Raw genomic sequence first — 22,473 nt, 5'->3', positions numbered from 1 at the left:
ATAGTAATTTTTCTCATGATGCTTTTTATGATAAAAGTATAAAATGCTCAGTAATATATAGGGTAGGAACTTGAAATTTCAATGGTCTAACCCTGCTCCAAAGAAAAGTCTAAGAAAAATAGGTGGGGGAAAAAGGAAGAGACATGCCTGAAAGACTGCAAAAGTCACGAATGAAGGCCATAGCAATTCTCATCTTCTTGAGAAGTTGTTTCTTTATTTTGCCACTGCATTCAGTTCGGCTCTCTTCAAATCCGGGAATAATGTCAGTTTCAAAAACTACTGCTAGAGGAATTAAATCACCACTTCCAAGGTAGGAATTTTGAAAAACTTGCTAACGCTTTTTTTTGTTTTTTAACCTTAGTGAAGCTTTAAAATCCATGTTAGTAATTGTAAACATTTCTCCATCCAGCACTGATCACTGACATAAAACTTTAATTCTATAAAATGTATGCATATTAAAATGAAAAATGATATCAAAAGAATGCTATACATTCTGCCTTTTGCAGTCAAGTCCTACTTATTCTTATCTTTTATTTACTTGGATTCTTACTTTCGTTCATTTTGCATTACTCCTATTATAAGTCACCAAAATAAAATCATTGTATTTTACTACTTTGAATACTAAACCTGGAAGTTTACCATAATTTCTGTGATACTGAGTGAGTTTATGAACACTGAAATTTTTCAGGTTCTTCCAGGCAACAGTGGAAAGATTAATTAAATGACTATACACACACACACACACACTTTTTAGATAAAATCTTTCAACCACTGAATTGAAAATAAATCAGGATCTTGGCACTTTATATACAGTTTGCTTGTTAGTGGTTTCTACATGCTTATTATTATGGAAAATCATTTCTCTTTGGATATAATTTCTTTTCTGCATTCACAGAAGTACACTACGGTACTTTTTTTTTTTTTTTTAAGTGAAAGACAGAAGAAATAGAAGAAAAACAATTAGATTCTGGAGGCTTCATGCAGCCTGGTATACACAAAGAAGGAGACTTAGATGAATCTGTAAGTTTGAAAAACGATTACAGTACAGGAAGCAATGAAATGTAGATTGCAGTCCAGGATAAGATTAAATAGGAAACTTTTAACTACAATGCATCAAAAATAAAAGGTCAGAGAATAAGAATGAAAAGTGTGGTAAAGGACATCTTCCTGACTTAGATGATCTTGTAAGAGAGACACGTTAAAATAAGAATAAAGAAAAACCAAACAGCAAAGAAAAAGCATTAAGAAACCAGACATTACAAAAATCAAATATGAGAAAACATGCATAGCCACCTGAACTGACCTTAAAATTATTTTAATGTGAAGGAAATAGATTATATTTGGTTCTATACTACACCATTTGTAAAAAAAAAAAAATATATATCAACAGCAACATTAATATACCTTTAAGATTTAAGCTGTGGGTCACTTTATATTCCATACAATAAATATTAAAAGTAGTTCTGGAAGAAAAACAGTAACTGTTTCCAGTAAAGTACTGTCTCCGTTTGTTCATCTAACCTTATTTTTAAATATGAAGTTTAATGAATACTGAACAAAAGCACTGAAGGAATAAAATTCTCTACCAAATGGTATCAGTTGAAATGTAAGATATGGCTGTGGTTAAACTAGCTTTTTTGTTGCTGATCATGACTTAATAAGAATTTGAGAGTCAATCCTCTTCCCACAGCTATGCCTAACTACTACAAGAGATACTTTTGTCACATTCTTTGATAAGATACGTATGTCACATTGATAAAGAATAAGAATCAAATACATCTTATAAATATTCAAGGCAAGTAACAGTCCTAAAGCGCCTCTGAGGAAGTCAAGTCTTTGAAGCCAGTTTATTAATAAGCAAATGCCTCTCTTGGTCACTTAAGGTTTCAGTCTTTAGTTTCCATAAACAGGGAAGCAAGCTTTGTGGAGAAACTCATCTCAAGAATTCTAAATAAACTCTGAATTAAAGTAGAACAAGAAATCAAATGAATAAGATGAGACACTGAAAATCAGATCATGACTATGCAGTACTTTTTCTGTGCTAAAACCATGCAAATATTCACTGGATGGAGAGCTGTATAAAAGTAAATGCAATATTACTCAACTTATGCTGATGATTTTCTGCATTCATTGACTTATTTCCATATCATCTTATCAGACTAAAAGAAAAAAAGTCAGAAGGGATGTTCAGAGGCCAATGAATATAAAGAAGCCTTGATGATTGCAGTAGGACTTATTGTAATTTTGAAAGGAAAACCGTCTTATCTGATGATTTTCATAGTGGTGTTTTATTATTGATTTCTAAAGCAGGAAAAATACAGAAAAAGTTCTTACAATAGACAATGATCATATAATTCTTCCAACAGTATTTTGGTGGTGGTGAAGAGATCCTCTCACACTGAAGACATTGAGATATAATAAAATATAATGCATATTAAAGTCAGTTACTTGGTTAAGTACTAGCAGATTAATTGTATTCACCAACACCTGAGTCGGATGCATCCTAGATACAGACGTACTGACCCCACAGTTTCACAGGTTTTCACATGCTCATGTGCCCACTAAGTTATTTTACCTGACTATTCTCCACAATTAAAACCAGTTATGTAAAGTAAAACTAGAAGAGACATCAGCATGCATCTACTTAAACTGCAGCTAATTTCCAGCTATACCAGGAAGTACTTTCCAGGCACCTTTCCATCTTCCACCTAATCATGGGAAGAGCTTGAAACCGAATAATAGTTTAGACTCCTTCACTTTTTATAGGTTAGTGCTAGCATGCTAAAGAATATCATTTTCAGTAAACAAGTGTCAGTGAAGAACATGTTTTGACTGTGTCTCTCCAATTGCAAATCTATGTTTAGTGATACCAAGACGTCAGAACAGAAAGCACAGAACGGACAGCCCCTTCTGCACAGGATAGTAACTTCATCTTTCTTTATCATACAGATAAGTGAGGTCTTTGATATTCTTGTTTTGGTTAAGCAACCAAAACATAGGAAATATAATGCTACTTCCACAAAGAGTCAAATTTCCTTTTTTTTTTAAAAAAAAAAAAAAGAAAAAGCAGTACAGAGAAATCCTACTTTGGAGAATTCTCATTTTCTACATAAAATGATTAAGAGAGTATACATTCATAACATATTAAAATAACACAGTGATTCCTTGTCCCTTATTTGATAATGGAGCACAACTGGTATCATCTTCTTAAATGAAGGATTAGAATCATTTTACTCTTCCTATGTTGCATTATAAAGCATCAATTTACTGTGTTGTCACCACATTAAAGTATTGAAAACAAATAATCACATTTTAAATCTGGAATTCCAATTTATGTGAAAAAAAAAAAATGAACTACTTGTTGTTAATATCTGAATTCAAGAATGCAGGAAGATGATAAATCGGATCTGAGTGTTCCAGCTCCTTAACAATGGAATAAGAAAGAGGCTAACTCGGTAATTATGAACACAATACAGGCAATACAACTGACATGCTGAAGAGATGTGACATTTTTCCTTATTTCATTAATGTATTTAAATAAAATCATACTAATTTAATTTGAAGCTTCTTACTATAAAATTCTAGTGTTTGATACTTAGAATATAGAAATTTGCTGACCTTTGACTCATAGAACATGGAAGATACCGCCAAGGAAATTCTGCAAGACCCCACCTGTACTGGCTACAACAAAATACACAATCATACCATGGAAATAATACAGTACTTTAAAATCGTATGAAATGATGCAGGAAATATATAAAAAAGTATTTCAAAAGTCTTTGGAGGAGCTTGCGTAGTTTTCGAAGTATTGGAATGGCCTTAGATTCCCTTTTTCTCTTGTCTTAAAAGGCTTAAGATTACAGAGTACAACCAGGACATATGATACAAAAAAAGGCAGATACCATTTTAGTACCTTTCATTTTTCTCCCCACTTTCCAAACACAGCAGAACACTTACTCCCAGACCTTGAACTACAAGAGGTAATGAAAGCTCTTATACTTCCAAGCTTTTATACAAGAAGACAGCCTTTGCCTAATGAAAATGTACTTAAGAGACATGGCTATATACCAGCAAGGAACATTACAATCTATTCCCTGCCTATTTATTTCTAAGTCTTTGGTTAAGAGGAAGCACATGCTCCATAATTGCTCAAAAAACTGTCCTCTAGTATTACCCCATAGCACTTGGATGATAGGACAATAAATCAGGAGTCAATCATGACCCTTGATTTTTTTTATCTGAGTTCATGTATGTATGCTGATATGCAATAGGTACCTACTCTATTTATTTCTGGGGACTCTTTTCCAGACACATTTCACCAGCAAAAGCTCTTTCAGCCTGTTCAATCTCACTACCTCTGTTCTTAGAATGATGTCTTCATCTTCACACGAACGTGATATAAATGTCACAATCTAGTCAAGTAGCCCATGAAAATGAGAACAAAAAGATGGTTATGCCTTTGTGGTGCATCTTTAGTCTCAATATTTCTCATTCTGGAATCAATAGACTGTGATCACTTCTGTTTCACAGTTCTCTAAGAGGTAAAGTTAAGCCCATTTCAAAGGGTGACAAAGGATCTTTGTACTAGACAAATGATTATTGGAAGCCACTAAATATTGGGATGACAAACATTATACTGAAACACATCACAGTAACTCATCTCCATATGCATATTACAGAGTACACGAACAGAAAGGTACAGTTTAATTTAAAGTATAGCAATAGATTAGTCCCTGTTTTATATAACCTACACCTATTACTTCTTTGTACGATCTAATCCTAAATAAAATCAACAACCGAACAAAAAAGCATAGTTTCTGGTAAAGGCTTACATGTAGTCTCCAAGTATTCTCTGCAGTAAAACAAATGATGTTTGCAGAGACATCATCATCTCACACTGAACACTCATTTTTAAGTACAACTACTTCCCATTTTCTAGTTCCGTACAACTGCACTGGGAGCAAGTACCACAATCACTTTCCTTCCAGTTTCTCACATACGTTCTAATTCGCTTGAGAAACAGTTACATCTTCCCACATAATAATTCTCTTACTTGTGAGAAAGAGCTTCTCACTGATAACAGGTGTATCAATGCTCCCCGTCAGAATTATTAACAATACCAAATATCATTATCAATGTAAATATTCTGAAGACACAATATACTTTTGAATATTGGTGAGAAAATGCAAAGTAGTTACCACTCACAGATGAGTGCTGAACTTCCAGAAACTGGAAGTTCATTTTAATGTGACTACAATATTACACATTGTTTATTAAAACAAATTCAAAGACCTTTAGGCAAAATGTCACAGAGACCTCCTGTCAGTACAATCAATACCACCAGAGAAGATTTTCCCATGCCGATGAACAAAGCTCAGAAGCTTGGGCAACTGGGTGCTGAAAAAACTGGTTGTATGTGAACACACGCATCTAAACCACAAGGAGCATGGTGGTAATAATGAAGAAACAGAATGCTTTAGAAGTAGTTGGAAAAGAAGTTATCTGCAACTTGCCCTACTCCAGCAAATAGCTGTTTTTAAGTGCTGATTTTGACACTCCTTTCTTAGCTCCTATTGATACTAACCTCCATTATGTTTATTCCATGCGGTTCCCGAGAAGTGCTGTGTGGTGAACTAGCACTTTTCAACTCCGCAAATGCTTTTTCATACCTGGAACTTAGATTTGCTGCCATGAGGAAAACTGCTACATTACTTCTCACTTGATTCATGTACAGTTTTTTTCCCATCTGTATGTATTGAGTTGCACTTTTGCTTTAATTTGCTGTAAGCAGGAATCTGATCCAGGCCTGGTTTCTATAAAACACTTGACTAACATAGTTCCATCGTTATTAACACTAGCCTTTTTACCTAGAAGAGTTTTTACAGTTAAGAATTGGGATTGGGGAAGCGGTAGGCTTGACTTCTTACCCTGACATATGTCATAGACTTGGGCAAGCACTTCCCTGTGCACCACTTGTAACTGTCAACACATTCAAACGCATAGCAGCTATTAACATTAAAATCTGTGTGCCACAGCTACGTGTTAACAAAGACTACTAGATATTAATTTAACACCTAAGTATTTTCAGATTGAAAGATTCTTTATGTTTTAACTTAAGTAAATAAATCTACTAGAAGAGGTTTTATTTTCTCTTTTAATTACATTATATAGAAGAAATGAAGGATTGAAGTGTCAGTTTATACCTGGAAAATAACTATGGCTACCTTCTGTAAGAAGCACAATACACTTCTTAATCACTTTCTCTTCCTTGACATTTTCCAAAGCTAAATAAAGCAAAATTTCTTTAACCAGTAAGACACCAGACTACAACTTTGCCCTTTCAGCCAATGAAGACAGTGTTTATGGATTATTTTTTTTTTAAATAAAGGAACAGCCACAACTAAAATATGTCCCAGAAATCTGGCATCTGTTATTCTGTATGTGAGCTACAGAAAGCAGCCATAAGGGGGAACTTGGCAAAACACCAGGTTTACTACATACCTACTTCAAAATTGCATGAAGGCCAGCTATTAGCCATATCATCCTTAGGAAATGAATTCACAGTGAAAATTACTGGTATCATAAACCAGATTTTACCATTTAGAGATATTTAACCTGATTTCTCTCTAATTAATTATTTCATTACTTACAATAAACCTCTAAAAGAATAATTGTAAATGACACTTTATTGCTGATATTGTGGTAAATTATCACCAATGCCATATTGAGTTTACGGAGATGCTGGTAAAAATGCAAAGCCATGTTGAATTATTTAGAATGATCATTTCAGAATATTTTGTGAGGGTTTTAGCAAAATTGTTCTTTGCTGGCTAGTTAAATATGAATTCAAATGTATAGTAAGAGTAGTTATTTCTGCTACTATTACTGTCTTTTTATGAGAAAAAGCAAATGCAAAACTACTTTTTACTCATAAGTTCTCTTTAAACACATAACATGATATAGCATTACTGATAATGGACTTTAAAATTGGTGGGCAGATTAGCTCTGGAGTATCCTTTTGAAGATATCAAGTGGTTCCTACTGCTCTGCTGAATAATTTCCAACATTGTTTTCATCAACAGTAGCAATACAGTGATCACCAGTACAGCCTTAACACAAGAGACTTGCTTATCATCTTGCCAACTAATCCTGCTCAGCTAGTTTAAGGTACTGATAACTGGAATAAAGAACCAGTCTGCTTAAGCCTTATAATACTGATATAATAAGAAATGACAAAAGCATAGAATGTAAACAGAGCTTTGCAGAACATTGCTGCAAACAGAACCTGAAAGTGAGTCAATTGAGGAGAAATATTCTAAAATTAATTCACTGTTTCCTGGCCTGAGTCATACTATCTCTTCTATGATTATGGATAAAGTCTGGATAAAGACTGACAGGTATTCAGAATCAGCTACATACTGTTTTGAAAAGAGCTGCTTAGTCAAATGTTGCCCAAGGCCTCCCTACTCTGAAAAAAAAAATAATAATAATAATAATTCCAAAACTATAAACTAGAGGCCTTAGCTTTAATGTGACTGCTTATGTGATTAAACTTGAATCTGTGTTACAAGTGAGGATTGAATTACCTACCCTTTGCAGTCAATTTCTCCAGAGCAGTGTATCTGAAAGAAATGGAAACAACTCATAGCTACAAAAAATACAATCACTGGCAGCTCATTTATGTAACTGAAAGCAGGATGAAAGCTTAACCGCAGAACTGGGTATTCCTTCTGAATGCTTTCTGGCTGGACTATCATTTTGAAGCTTTGATTCTTTGTGTCTCAGTTCCAGTATTTGGTATGATGCTATGCTTTTGTTCTAGAGGAAAAAAAAAAATGTTTATAGCTGCTGTTTAACAGCGTTGTACAGACCCAAGGCCATTCTCAGCAAAGGGCCCAAGGAGCTGAGAGAGAATAGAATTAGGACAGTGGACTAAAATTGGCCAAAGGGATATTTCATACCATATGACATGTGTCAGGAGTATGGAAGGGTGTGGGAGCTCATCTTGTTCTCTTTCGCTGCTCAGAAACCTAGCTGGGCATCAGTCAGGGGGTGGTAAGCAGTTGCTAGTGCATCACTTGTTATATATACCTCCATATAAACACAGATAGATAGATATCTATTATCCTCTTCTTTTTCTCTATTTTAGTAATTAGTTTTATCTCAACCCATGAGTGAGTTTGGTTTTTTTTGTTTTACCCCAATTTTCTCCCCCATCCCACTGGGAAGGGGGGAATGAGCAAATGACTGTGTGGCACTCAGCCACTTGCTGGGTTAAACTACAACACCTTGGTATTTATTTTACAGAACATGTTTTCATCTCTATGTGCATGCACATATGAATGTCACATGACAGGTTGGAAGCTATAATTCATTCTTGTTTTGGAGACAAAATATTATGCCCTGAGCAAGCTTCAAAGAACAAAGCACGATGTGCGTGTATAAATGTGTAATAATACATTTGGTAACTTTAGCAAGAAAATAGGAATCGTTTGGGAGCATAATACATTCAACTGCTACTACATAGCTCTTGAAAGTGAAGATCAGAATACTCTGATTGCAGGTTAAACCCACAGAAAACAGCTCACAGGTAGGAAAATCTTCCATGAAGATTTGCATTTTCGCTTCAGCTGCATTCATGAGACCCCAACCAAGACCAAGCTATTTTCCACTGGTTTTAAAGCAAGCATTATGATGATTTTCTTACTTTTTAACTAACAATGCAGTTCATCTCTTTTGCCACTTGAAAAATTCATCCTTTAGGGGCAAGGTAGACCAGGAAGAACATGAATTGTGTTTGTGTGAGCACATTAAGACCAGTTACCAGTGGTGACTCCTAATACACACTGATTCAAAGAAAAACAGATTTTCTCCTTATTTTTGGTGCAGTACAGTGGAGAGTAATAATGATTCCTTTGAGTCCAGAAGTGGACAAACCTGCTATCTGGAATCTGTTTCATCACATCAACAAGGTTTTTGAATTTCTAGAAGATTACTCAGAAATGTGAACCATTTCATCTTACTGCTAAGTTGACTGTCCTCCGTGTTTTATCTGGAATGAGTACTAAAGGACTTAGAAAACTGCAACTCAGAAAGCTCACAGAAGTGTAATAAACGTTGAATATTTTGTATTGATTTAAATAACTTCTGAACATAAATTCATATCTCCACGAGAAGAAACTGTATTTCTTCTAGTTTTGTAGGAGTGCCAGTCAATTGTTATGATTTTTTTTTAAACTAGAAATTGTCAAGTATTTTCACTAAAATCCACAAATTAGGATGAATTATATTTTCTACAATTCTTTATTTTAACATGGATTTTTTTTCAGCACCTGAAGCAATCCTATACAATACAACTATCTAAAGAGCATATATAAATACTGTGATACAGAAAATGCTCCTCAACCTGAAGAATATTATTTTACCTAAAAACCATTTATTTTATAGTAAATACTGCTTTTCTAAATTTTTTAGAATATTTCTCACAGCTCTGTTTCAGTCAGGCAGCAGACAGGTAATGAGAAAATAGTATCATGTTTCCAATTCTAATTAGCACTGGACACACAGATTAAATATTGATCTACACTTGAAAGAAATTAGACCAAGCTGTACCAAGATGTTTGGTTAGAATATGGATAAGAATTTAGAGATTCCAGCTGATGGGAACCACCCCAGTTGCACATATTAAATACTATGGCAGGTGAACACTGCCATAGAAGACAGAGGCAGCTCTGATACAGATCAAATGAGGACTGAATGGTTGAGCTTAAACAGAGCCCCAGTGCCCATGGGCAGAGGACTGGAAGATGCCCCAGTTTCCTGTGGATCAAGGCCATTAAAGTCTACTTATGCACTCAGGACACATATTAAAGCATATTTAAAGAGAACTCGGATAAAAGTAAATTGTTTTCTGTAATAGGTTTGGTTGAGGAAAGTGCCCTCTCTTCAAAACCAAGTGTGCAAATAACATTTTGAGGGACAGCTTAAATTTGCATTTGATTAGATATACTTACATGAATTAATATAGATTAACAAACTTTAAATTGAAAAGGACTTAGAAGAATCATCTACACGTTTATTCATAGTCTCTGGGATTCTAACTTACACAATTCTCCCCTTTCTATGGCATGTCTCTACAATGTCTTCTACGATCGCAATTAGATCAGTACCTACAGGAAATGTATGCACTTAGAAATTGATTTAATCCACTATTAATAGTGAGTGCTCTTTGAATTCTGTATTAGATAGCAAAGAGTCAGATGCAACAGAAAAAGTTATTAAAATTGAGAATTATTGCAAAGGTTAAAAAGAACAACAAATAAGATTAACAGACTTTAGATGCAATATCTCACTTGGATTAATACAAGAAATAACCATCAAAAGACAAGGAACTGTATTCATAAATCACCTTTACATTCACAAAAACAAAACATAAAGCAGTTCATAATCTTTAAAGGACTCCTTTCTATAAATTGCAGACAATTTAAAGTGTTGCTAGATACTTTAAAGATCATACCTGAGAAGCTGACCTTAGAAGTGCTCTTTAAAATGCAATTTCTCAACTTTCCACTTCCTGTTTCACAGGTTTGAAGGGCTTGCCTGTCTGGTATGAAAAATTCTATTATTATTCTGATGTTGTATCATACAACTAATAGTTATTGGAAATCATTTACCATGCACTCCACAGAAGAACTCACCACATTGCCTAACCCCTGCTTGATCACTGAACTACCTAATATCAGCACTCTAAATTTGTTGTTTCCAGGCAGAGCTATTGACTGAAATCCTTTCAATTCACTCGATCTATAACATTATTTTTATTTCACTGATGCATGAGCAGTATCTGTTTTATATATATATATAATACTTATTAAATTTTACATCTCATCCCTAGAGGTGTTCAAAATCAGTTTGCATTTAGTGGTTGGTGCCTCTGCCCAAGGCAAGGGGATTGAAACTAAATGATCTTGAAGGTTCTTTCCAACCCAAGGCGTTCTAAGATTCTATGATTTTTGACTATTTGAAAGGAAACAGATCAGGTTAACAATTATAATGGACCTTAAAATAACAAATATTTCACAGATCAGACCTTCTTAAACTCTCTTCCTGTGAATGGCAGGACATCATTCAATTTTCCTGAAGCAGTAAGCTTCAAAAGAATGAATGGGACGCGTACAGACCAATGAACAGCTAAAGCAGTTGTTAAAAGTATGCCTAAGCACAGCAAAAATATGGTCAGTACGTAGGTCAACATATTGTGCTTGATGTTTCAGACTAACAAAGAAAACAATGAAGTACAGAAATGCCTCACATTCTCTTTCCTCTCTGCCGTTCAGCACAGCTATGTGTGTGTATCAGGTTGACTGGAAGACCTAAGATTCTCCTTTGCTTCTCACTGTCTACAGCCTTGATTACTAAGCACATATTATCAGCAGGCAGGCTGAACAGACAGTGCTTACAGTGAGAAGAGTTTCCTTGATCAAAAATACTTGTGCCCATTCTGCAGTAAAAGTCTTCATTAGATAACAAGCATGAAACAAATTGCAAATTTATATGGCTCTAAATTTTTTCTTTATATAAATTGACCAGGACCTCTAGCTTCTTCATTTTTTACATTCCTATCTCCTAATTAATGTGAGATACCTCCTAGAAATAATAGCTTCATATTCAGTGTAGGAGTGCTGGCTCTCCTACCACTATCCCTATGACAATGACAGAATTAGTGAATTAAGCCTACAAAGAAGGTCATAAAACAGATTGTGTATGCAACTAGCACAGCCTGAAGTCAAAACTTTTTGTTATCTACAGTCTGGGAGCTGTACGTGTCACAGCAATGACTGTTAAGTAAAGCAGTTTTGCATAACCGCCCTCTCCTCGCTGGGAACAGTCTGCAGAGGAGGTACAGCTAATGGATTAGGTTCCTAATCAAAAGATGGAAATTCAAGAAGGCCTGTAGAAGATATCAAGGATCTACCACATCATAACAGGAATAAAATGCATTTATTCTCTTGTTTTGTTTGTTTTTGTTTCTGTTTTTCTTTTGTTTGTTTGTTTTTAAGATGCTAGGAAACAGAGTAGTTAGCAAAGGTAATTACACTGGTTTTTGTTCTTGGTGGTTTGTATTCATTTTTAATTCTGGTTCATTTCGACTTTGTTTGTTACTCTTAAAATTTCATCACTATACTATCTCTGACTTCAGTGGAGTTTAACTAAGTAACTGAAGTTACTTTTGACGAACTGAATACTGCCTCTGAAGGTTGCTTTTTAAATCATTATATCAGACCATTGTAAACTGTATGTATAAACACTTCAGAGCTTCCTAATTCTGCTGTTGTTCAGCATAACAGGATGCCTAGTAAACCAGTTAGGTCTCATTAAATGTGAAAGATTCTTCCATAGGTATTCTTATATAAAATGATTCCTTCAGCTACTCCTCTCCCAGTATTATTGTTATAATACGAGGTTCATTTCTTACTTATTCTGTTTTGAAGACAATCATTGTACTGAAGTCTGAATTTGCCTGAAGTTTGTTTGCCAAACAAAATGGCAGTTTGCCAACTTGCATATTCAACACAATCAGAGGTGTCTCTGATAGAGTATGCAAAATGAAGTTGATAACAGCTAAGAAGTGGCTGGACCATTAATACTACTGCATATGTGAAGATGTGCTGTTTCATACTATGTGTAGATAGGGCACTGCTCATCTAGCCCACAGACACGTTGTTTCAAATAGTTGGGTTAACTAGCCTACTACAGTTTGGTTAACATAAGTTACTGAGTCTCAGTAATTTAAAAATACACTAATTCTTAACCGCTTAAAAATGACACTTGTTTTGGAGTACAACAAATAGTTAAGCAGCATCTCTGGGGAAGGGAAACAAAACACAGACCAAATATCCATATGTCCTTGCAGTCTACAAAAAGTTTTTACAACACATAATAAAAGATGAAACTGAGAAGTCAATTAATTAATCAATCACTGACTAACACATGATAGCATTCACATTATCCTAATTCAGCTCTATTTTCTCTGTGCACTATTACATTATTACATAACTGTATTCTTTTTGCTTTCCCACAGGACCACATCTTATTCAATAAATTGCAAGTTATTCATAGGTCTTGTAATTCACATAATGGTCTCTAGTATACAGGTTAATGACAGAACTATGCTGAGCACAACAGTATTAATTTCCTTGAGACCATTTCCTTCTGACGAAGTTATAGCTCAGTATTTCTAAAGCTTTATTAACTGCTGTTTCACAGCTACCAGCAGTGGTATATTATAGAATTATCTCTCTTTAATGCTGAACACTGTATTACAATGACAGAAAAGCTAAATTTGCCAGAAGTTTTCAATAATTTTAATTGCCAACTTAAATATTCAGAATATGAGGTGCTCAAAGCACTTACCTTTTTTATAGCCATGAGTATATTCAAGGAACAGTTTCCATGATTTCAGTTGCAGTTGTAAGCATTAAATTGCACTTCAGAAAAATCCAGCTATTAGGAAAAAAAAGAGCACATATTTAGTCCTATTGAAAACTTTTATTTAAATGTCTACTTTAATTTACTTTTTTTGAACATTTGCAGCATAAAGCAGAAGTTCTGTGCCACTGTATTGGGTGCCTGTGGTAACATTTTGGTAGCAGGGAAGCTTTAGGCTTGGCCTGTGCTGAACACTGGGACACTGCAGTTTCTGGAGATCCATCCCAGCACACAGCTGAGCTCTCTGGAAAAAAGGGAAACCACTGCACAGCAGTGAGAAGTGAAGAAAATAGAATTTAAGGAGCAACAAAATTGCATTTCGTTCACCGCGGAGAGCTATCCAGTCTTTGTTCTGAAGGGGGCTGTTATTCAACAAAAAAACACCATCTGCAAGAAAATTAACACAAATATGTAATTATTCATTCCCTGGCTACTGAATCCTAAGTCACAGTCCTTCTAAGTCTTCTTTGTCCCCTCTGAGCCCTGTGAGTGCTAAAGAAACAGTTCCAGTGTAGTAAACACATCACTGACCATTTGGCTACCATGAGACCAATTCCTATGAAAGCCCTGTATCAGCATTTGGAGCACAAAGCTAAAGAAAATAAGCAAGAAAATTTCAGTATATATGACTCTGTTGGTGAAGGATCTTATCCTGAAAGGGTCAAGCAAACTTTAAGAGGTGCCACTAATTCCATTGCTGCACAATTCAATGCAGTCAAGAAATATACAAGCGGATTTTATGGCTTTGGCTGTGACACCACAAGAAACACAATCTTTATTTTTATTAGCCCAGTAAATGACAGATATAGACTGTATGCAGCTATAAGGAACAGTGAACTTGGGCAGAATGCCTTTTCTGAGTGATGCTGTTCTCTTAGGAGTGCTTTGATTGCAAATAAAGAAAGACGACCACATACCACAGGAGCTGCTGTCTAGTAAAAATAACCAATGTAACAAAGCCATTCTTAAAAGCAGATTAGCCTTTGTAACTCAGGCCCCACCCTGTCATACAAGATAATGCCTCTTTGAAGGTTATGTTCTTTGCTAACCACTATGACACTGTTCAGACAAAAACTAGTGAGCTCACAGTAATAGAATCTTTTGTTGAAAATAGTACTTTGATCTTTTCCCTCTCCTGCTTTAAATTAATGATAATTTTTTCTCTTGAATAAAGAATTTAAAATTACAGATAGGCATTTAAAAATACACAAGTTTGTGCTGAGCATGCTTTAACTCAAATGAAAAACACAGAAAAGCATCAAAAAACGTATAGATACCTGCAAACAATAATGCTTTCACAGCTACCTTACAAGCTTTCTCATCTTCTGTGAACCACAAATGAATAAAGTCATATTTTATAACTCACTTGTGGAAAATGAATGAGAATGAAAAAAATGGTTTAACTGAAAGAAAAAAATAATACATATAGGAGTATCCTGTTGTGTGTAGACACTGTGACTTTTTCTCCTTTGTAAACAGAGACAAAATTCATCTCCTGGTGCTTGCTTTACATGTCTGCTGTTCTTGAATAAAGGATTAAAAATCCAGGCACTAAACTAATTAAACCATCTCAGAAAAAAATAGTCATAAAAAAGTAAAATGCTTTTTTGATATTTATGTTTGAGTTATGCATTCCGAACATGCTCTTGGAGTATGTGCCAGTTATCAAGTGTAATCCTGGGAGGGTAGATTGGTAAATGATTTCTACTCATTTGCACTTGTTTCAAAGGTGACTTCATCACTGCTATCTGAAAGACGCTCTGCCCCTCAGTAACAAATGATTACAGCTAAATGAATCCCAGAGGTTTGCCACTAATGCAGAACAAAGGCATAAGAATGAGAGCTGTGGTTCAAGATCTATTTTTTATACTAGCATAATTTTTTGCTTCACTGATCTATCACTAAACAACAGCTGCTGGGGTAGAGACTTAGTGCACTGCAGGAATGTTACCAAATCCTTTAGCGACTGGTCACATGTGTTTGCCTCAGGCCTTCAAAAAAGTCAGATTTTTGAAGAAGGGCTGGCAGGTCCATGTCACCCATTTCTGTAAAGGATTTGAATGGAATGACAGCCTGAAGTAAGACTGAATTTCTAATAGATTTATGTTGTGATTTAAGCATATGAAACTAACCCCTGTTGAAAAAGTAAGCGATGGGAGGATGAGGGAGGGAGGAAAAGGAAAATAAGTAAAACTGCATACATATGTACATACATATCTTAGAAATCCAAGTTTCACTGTATTGTTATGTTTGATGGTATTTTAATTTATTATTTGTTCATTCTTAATTATCAGAATTAGTTTTAATTTCCCACAATTGAAATAACCTTCCTATCACAGCTTTTTCTGGGAAAGGCTGTCTGGACACAATCCCGAGCAAGCAGATCTATGCAAACCTGCTTCTGCTGGGTATTCAGTCTAGATGACCTCGAAAGACCCCTTCCAACATCAGTCATTCTATGATTCTTTGACTCTGGGAAGACTCAAGCAGTCACTGAGGCCATTTCAGTGTTGGCTGTTGCAGGTTACAGCCATTGTCTGCCATGTTATAGCTACCTATTCTGTAGGGAGCCCTTGCTACCCTTTGGAACAGTTTCAGTCAAAGAGTGAAATGCAAAATCATGTTATATACTTGCATTTTTTATTTTGCATTTCTTACACCACACTTTGTCGCTGCACCAGGTGCCAGTATTTATTGTCGATCTATGTCACCTTAACTTCGGAGAAACTGGGAGATGAGAGGGATTAACCCCTTGATCCTTCTGGATGATTCAGAAGGACATAAAGACAAAGATCTAAACAGAGCTAAAGAAACATCAAGAGCAGTCTGAATTTTACGTATTTCTTTGCATTTCTCTTCTCAATGGATGATTAAAAAGCTCTACTATAAACTGCATAGAGAGGTTCCTTAAGCTTATTTTCATAAGGAGAAGTCTGCTGGATGACGGCCATTCAAACAGAAGATGCACGTAGCTGATGGATCAACTGTTCAGCTTTGCCTGACACTGTCCCTAATTCATCTAGGGAGTAAAAATTATTCTTTTCCAAATCAACATCTAGTACAACAACACTGAATGCTTAAAAACCTCAGGTATTCTGTCATCTCTCTTCTGTTTGGGAATGTCTGTAAATAAAGTGGTTTGGAAATGCTCTGGACTTAATTTGACAAAGAGGAGCTAGTAAGAGTTCAAAAATCAAATACCATGCATTGGGACTACTCACACAAGAAAAAGGTTTGATATAATTTCCTCAATTACTTCTAAGCATCAGAAAATGAACAGCCTGATGTCAATTCTAATGCAGAAAATGTGAGCTGAAAGTACTTCTGTTTGGAAAGTGTTTCTGCACAGCATTTCTCTAAGAAATTCACATAGTTTTTTTCACGTCAGTTTTGTGATCTGACAGCTATCTGAAAAAGATAAAGAAACAAATTCCTGCTGTCTATAAAGACCTCCATTAGAAGTAGCACTGCAGATTTGGCAATAGTTGCTATGGAGAACTGCAAGGAAACAAACCAGTTTGAAACTGACTGAAGGAACACATAAATCTGACTGTACCTTACATGTGCTGATTCCTCCTCCTGGAGGATACAAATGGATTTGGAACCACATGAAAAACTGGGATAGGCAAAGTGATTAACTATCCCTGTGGAGAAAGGATGTCCGCCAGGCTGAGTGCTTCAATTTCCCTGTGTTCTAACAAATCCAGGTTGTGTTGCTCTGAGTGACAATGTGCACAGATGTGTGGCTCCAAACATTAGCAGTGTGCAAAGAATTGTGAAGTTCACACTGAAAGCTCAAAAGATTTACCCTGTCACATGAAACATCCCCAAAGTTTTGAGCAGCTCTTGATATATTACACAAAGTTTATCTTAAAAAAAAAAAATCAGAATTTAGTTTTGCTACTGCTCTGATGCACAAAAGCATATTAAAGCCAGAGGGTGCCATGTCTGTGCAACAGCGGCGTTCCAAATATGATTTTCAAGATACAAAAAGGAAAAAAAGATTGGGGATGCAATGAGTGATTTTTTTTTTTCTTTTTACTTTTAAAATCCCACGGAAGATGTTGTAAGATCTAGTTTATAACTGAACTTGCTTTCCGCTCAGAAATAAAAGATACATGTAAAATGTAACTCAAATATAGTACTTAAAAACATTTAACTTATAAACTCAAGCTCAATAAATGAATTCAAATTGGTATTTACAAACTTGGTTATTCATATCTCTACAACCCCAGCTTATCTAATTATCATACGAATGCTTCCTAGTCTCTACAGAACATCTGCAAGCCACATAAAAACCAGTGACTATGTCTCTGCAGTCGTAAGCTGTTAAAGCTCTTATGACCAATCATTAAGCTATCTCTTTTGAAAGTGGAAAGGGAGTAAAAAAGGAAAATAGATGACAGGCTTTAAAGAAAACCTTTCCCTCCGGCTAGGTTACTCCATCTCTCAGACACTGATGCATCTTACTCTTCATGACTTAATGCTGACTATAAAAGAAAGTCCATGGATCTTGTATAACTGCCTGTTTTCATTTCTTATTCACAGAAGTGTAGCACCATCAGAAGAAATTGAGGGACATGAGAATCACTGTACGGTAAGTAGAAAAAGCAAACTTTTTTCTTTCAACATAGTTATCACTTTGAAATTTCTTTTTTTTTTTTATTTGAACTCCAGTAAGTTCCATATAGAATCACAAACAAGGAAGGCCAAAAAAGGTTTGAAGCAAAACTTGCTTAAGGCTTAAAAAAAACCTAACAATAAAAGCTTTTTCAAACACATAGAAGCAGAAAGCCTGCCAGAGTTGGTCGATCTGATAGATGATCAAGGAGTGAAAATAGAACAATTAATGTTAAGACCACAACAGAAAAGCTAAGCAGTCTTTCCACTATGAAGGAGGTTAGAGAGATTTTTGACATGAGGGCTATTCTTCAAAAACAACGAGTTCTGGATCCACCCAATCTGACATGTCAGTGAAGGAAACGATAGAAAAAAAGGCAGATAAAATAAGTCAAAGATTAACTGCACAAGAAACTATTCACCTAACTGTTCAAAACGAATTAAATACAAAATTACTAAACTTCTAGGAGTGATGTGTCATCTATCAGCTAAATCTGATAATCTAAACCTTCAATAGCTGAGCAGAACATGGTAAATGCAACTTCCATTTTCAAATAGGATCCAGGAATGATCCAGCTTTACAGAGTTCCTTAAAAGACAACACAGGCAGGTACAGAAGGGTGACCCAGAGCATTCCTTATAAACTTTTCAAAAAGTACTTTTTCTAAAGGCTCTGCAGGAAACATATGATAAATTATAAAAGAAAGTTCCTCTTAGGGACACTGACTATTTAAAAAGATGGAATAAAAAGGATGAGAAGAAAAACTTCTCATAACATGAAAGGTACCAGTGGGATTAAAGAAGGATTTATGCTAAGACATATGTTGTTATCATACAGGATACAGGAAAGGAACAGAATGATGAGGTAAAATGCTAAGGATAATTAGATATAATCCTTATGCTGAAGAATTTCACAATACTAAGAGGGAAACAAAAGTAATGATAAATGTAAATGGAAAATAACAAGCATCATTCAGTTTAGATTGATAATATTCAAAACAGAACAGAATTGTTCAAAAAGGTAAATAGAGCATTAAAATCACTGCAATAAAAAAGAAATTATAGTGTCACTACAGAAAATATTCATGAATCAACATTCCTGTCACTTCTGTCCTAACTGGATAAATTTTCAGTTAGACATTCCCCCCAAAAAGGAACTCCAAGTCAGAAAAAATAGTTATCAAAACAATTTCAGGATGGTTACCAACTTTCTTTTTGACAGAAAATCATTAGCTTTGTCAATGCTGGAATGTACATGCGTTTGCAATGGGAAAAAAATCAGTGAGGTTTTTCCATTGGTTTCTTTAAGGCCATTGCTCTCTTTCTTTCTTTTTTTCTTTCTTTCTTTTTTTTTCTTTTCTTTTTTGACATTATCCTTCATTACTCCAGAAGAAGTTTAGTATTGAGCAAACTTGTTTATTAACTTCTACATTATTTTGAGTCTTTCCCTATAAAGTGTATTAGTAACATGTCTTAAATTTATATGTTTTTGCTGAAGTTTGCTTCCTTTTTCCTATACTTAGACTGTATACAGAGAAACGTTAAAGATATTTCTTCAAATTACTGTTCTTTAGCTCTTCTGATTGCCCACAGGTTTCACTACAATCACTAGCAGCTGAGCATGAAATCATGCTGCTGAGTAAAATATGGTGGCTTCCTCATAAAGAATTCTTGATTACATTTCTTTTACATATTTATTTATATGTTAGAGAGAAGATGAGGAGCAGAATGCCAGTCAGTGAGCTGCACTCATTGGCAGGTGATATCCCCATGCCATTGAGCAACACCTGTGCCTACACAATGTTTACAGCAAATCAAGCCTTCGATGAAAATTAATTACTCAACCTAAACCTTGGAAAGGCCAAGTGACACTGATTGGGAAATCAGAGCAATAGCTGCAATGCTACCTGCTCCCTTCTCTGAAGGCACACTGCTTTCTCATTACTTGTTCAGTTTTAGGAGTATTAATTGCATTACACAGTGAGCCTCAGCTGCAAAGGTTCCAACTAATTCTAAATGCATCTGCCCAAGTTGTCCTTATTTTACACTGATACTAACACAATAAGCCTTCCTGAAAATCTTTTTATGGCTCAAAATTAGTCTGCAACACCAGTTCAGGGAGTTGTTTTGATATTTGAGCACAACTTGTCCATCAGCATGTAACAAAGTTTTATTATGACTCACTGAGACAGCTGAAATCCTATGGGTCACATTTAACATGGAGAAGAGCTAGAGATAAAGGCCTTTAAAGAGACTAAGATATGTACCAGAGAAAGAACAATAAGAAAATTTGGAATGCATTTCTCTTTTACAAAGAACAATTTAAAATTTAAAAAGTATATTTCCCTCAGAATTGCAAACTCTTATAAGATATCAGTTTGAAGCCCATAAAATTGTCAACTAAATGAAAGACGGCAAGCAAAATTCCAAACCTCTATGTAGAACACTTGTACTTTCAATAGAAACTTTGTAATCAGTATTTTAGAGAAAACCTATTTTTTAAATACACCCTTCCTTTCTTCATTTGTTGCTGGATTAAAGCAGTTATAATCAAGAATACAGCAAAAGAAGAAAAGAAAAGGTAAAAGAAAGAAAAGTCACTAACAGATAAATTTCCAGTGTTCTGTATGGCAAGGCACGATGTGCTTACATTTTAGAATTTCCTAGATAATAAGTATTTTTCCTCATTTTTATTGAGAATCACTTTTCTTCCCATGGAATTTGAATTCAGTATTTCAGCTTTTTCTAGGAAAATCTTTCCACTTTTTATGACACAACGTACAAATAGTGCTTTATCAATACATGCAAGCATATCTTAAATACAACTTCCTAACTTAAAAACAGGAATAAGCAACATTTCACCCCTACTGCTTTCAAATACATTCAAGTAACAGAAGAAAAAAAAATCCCAAAACCTACAGAACTCTAATGCTATAATGCAATGGAAAGGACAACATAGATAGCAGGGTGGCAAAGTCCTAGGCTACAGCAAGTGAGGGTGAGCCCAAATGCAACAGCCATGGATACAGAAACAGAGGAAAGAATCTGCATACCCTTGGAAGGCCTCAGATAGGCAGGAATCTCCAGCAAGAGCCCCTCACCTCCACTGCCAACCCTTAAATGAGGTTTGGGAAGGGGTGTATCCTGGCTTCACTCCTGGTAACTCAGGTGCACTGCATACACTGAGCTTTCTTGGGTTGGCCCTGCCTTCCCACCAGGTGCTCAATCACTACTTCAAGCCATGACTTAGCATTTCTGCTACAAGGACACTGAACTATTCTCTCTCTATCCTATGGACTGTAATCAACACAAGCAGCTCAAGGTACTTTGAAGAAGAAAGGAAAAGTTCTCTTAATTAACACTGGGCCAATAGTGCTAATTCATTCCACAAACCCTAAGATGTACTTGCTTTACAGGCCTACAGGAATAAGTGTTAAAGGGAAATTTTCCACTGCCGTATAATCTAATTCAATGGAGAAATACATATGTATGACTGTGAAGTGGTGGAAGAACCAGAGACTAATACACACAAGTTAAATGTAGGAATTTCCAATGCCTAAAATGAGAGAGAAAAAAAAGCAATGCCTTAAAACTGCCTTGTATGTGACAAAATCCACATATCACAACTTTGTGGTACAACTGTTAAATACTGTGTGTTCAAAGAATAGGGTTAAATGCTTTTAGACATTGATTTTTTGAAGCAAATCATATTAAACTAGGACAGCAATTCACTTCTACCTTCCTCAAATTCAATACAAATTGGGTGACCTCTGCTGCCAGACATCTGAACACACATTCCTTATTCAAGAGGCACCTAATTTAGCTATGATCATATCATTCTCGAACACCAGCATTTCAAATTACATTCAAAGTTCAGGAGCATTACTTGAACACCTAAGAGATGATGTAAATAAAAAGCAAACATATAGGAATCATCACACAAGAACATCAAAGATCATGGAAGGAAACTGCAGACATTTTACAATTGCAGACGAATACCTTTGGTGGATATGCAGTAATAAGAGTCTCAGAAAAAATTTTTTTCTTTCACTCTGGTTGCAATATATTTTTAAAGCCTTATTTTTTCATATCCTTAGTAAGTATACAGTAAAGCAAGACCCTACACAGATACTAGATTACACGCTTTGTTGATGTTGATCTGACTTTAGACCTGACCTAGACCTGACCATATCTAAACCACTTCAGTAAAGATCCACAGAATCACAGAATCACAGAATGACCTGGGTTGGAGGGGACCTCAAGGATCATGTAGTTCCAACCCCCCTGCCTAGCAGGGCCACCAAACATACACCTTTACTAGATCAGGTTGCCCAGAGCCTCGTCCAACCTGGTCTTGAACACCTC

At 35.3% G+C, this 22,473-nt stretch overlaps 1 long non-coding RNA gene across 2 annotated transcripts; it reads right to left on the bottom strand.

Moving 5' to 3' along the window:
• Window positions 1-3,618: 3,618 nt before the first annotated feature.
• LOC149916163 (uncharacterized) lies at window positions 3,619-21,246 on the bottom strand. 2 transcript variants are annotated; one of them, XR_016470589.1, is made up of 4 exons: window positions 21,162-21,246; window positions 13,414-13,503; window positions 10,517-10,603; window positions 3,619-3,681 (listed from the first exon to the last, which is right to left on the bottom strand). It is a non-coding gene; the product is annotated as an uncharacterized LOC149916163 (long non-coding RNA). The 2 variants fall into 2 exon arrangements; XR_016470588.1 differs by lacking the exon at window positions 3,619-3,681 and adding an exon at window positions 7,591-7,622.
• Between the last annotated feature and the right edge of the window lie 1,227 nt (window positions 21,247-22,473).

This window comes from Phasianus colchicus, chromosome 13 (assembly GCF_987193195.1).
Source record: "Phasianus colchicus chromosome 13, bPhaCol1.hap1.1, whole genome shotgun sequence".
NCBI lineage: Eukaryota > Metazoa > Chordata > Aves > Galliformes > Phasianidae > Phasianus > Phasianus colchicus.
Note: the sequence above shows the minus strand (reverse complement) of the source record. Positions and strands in the feature narration are given on the sequence as shown.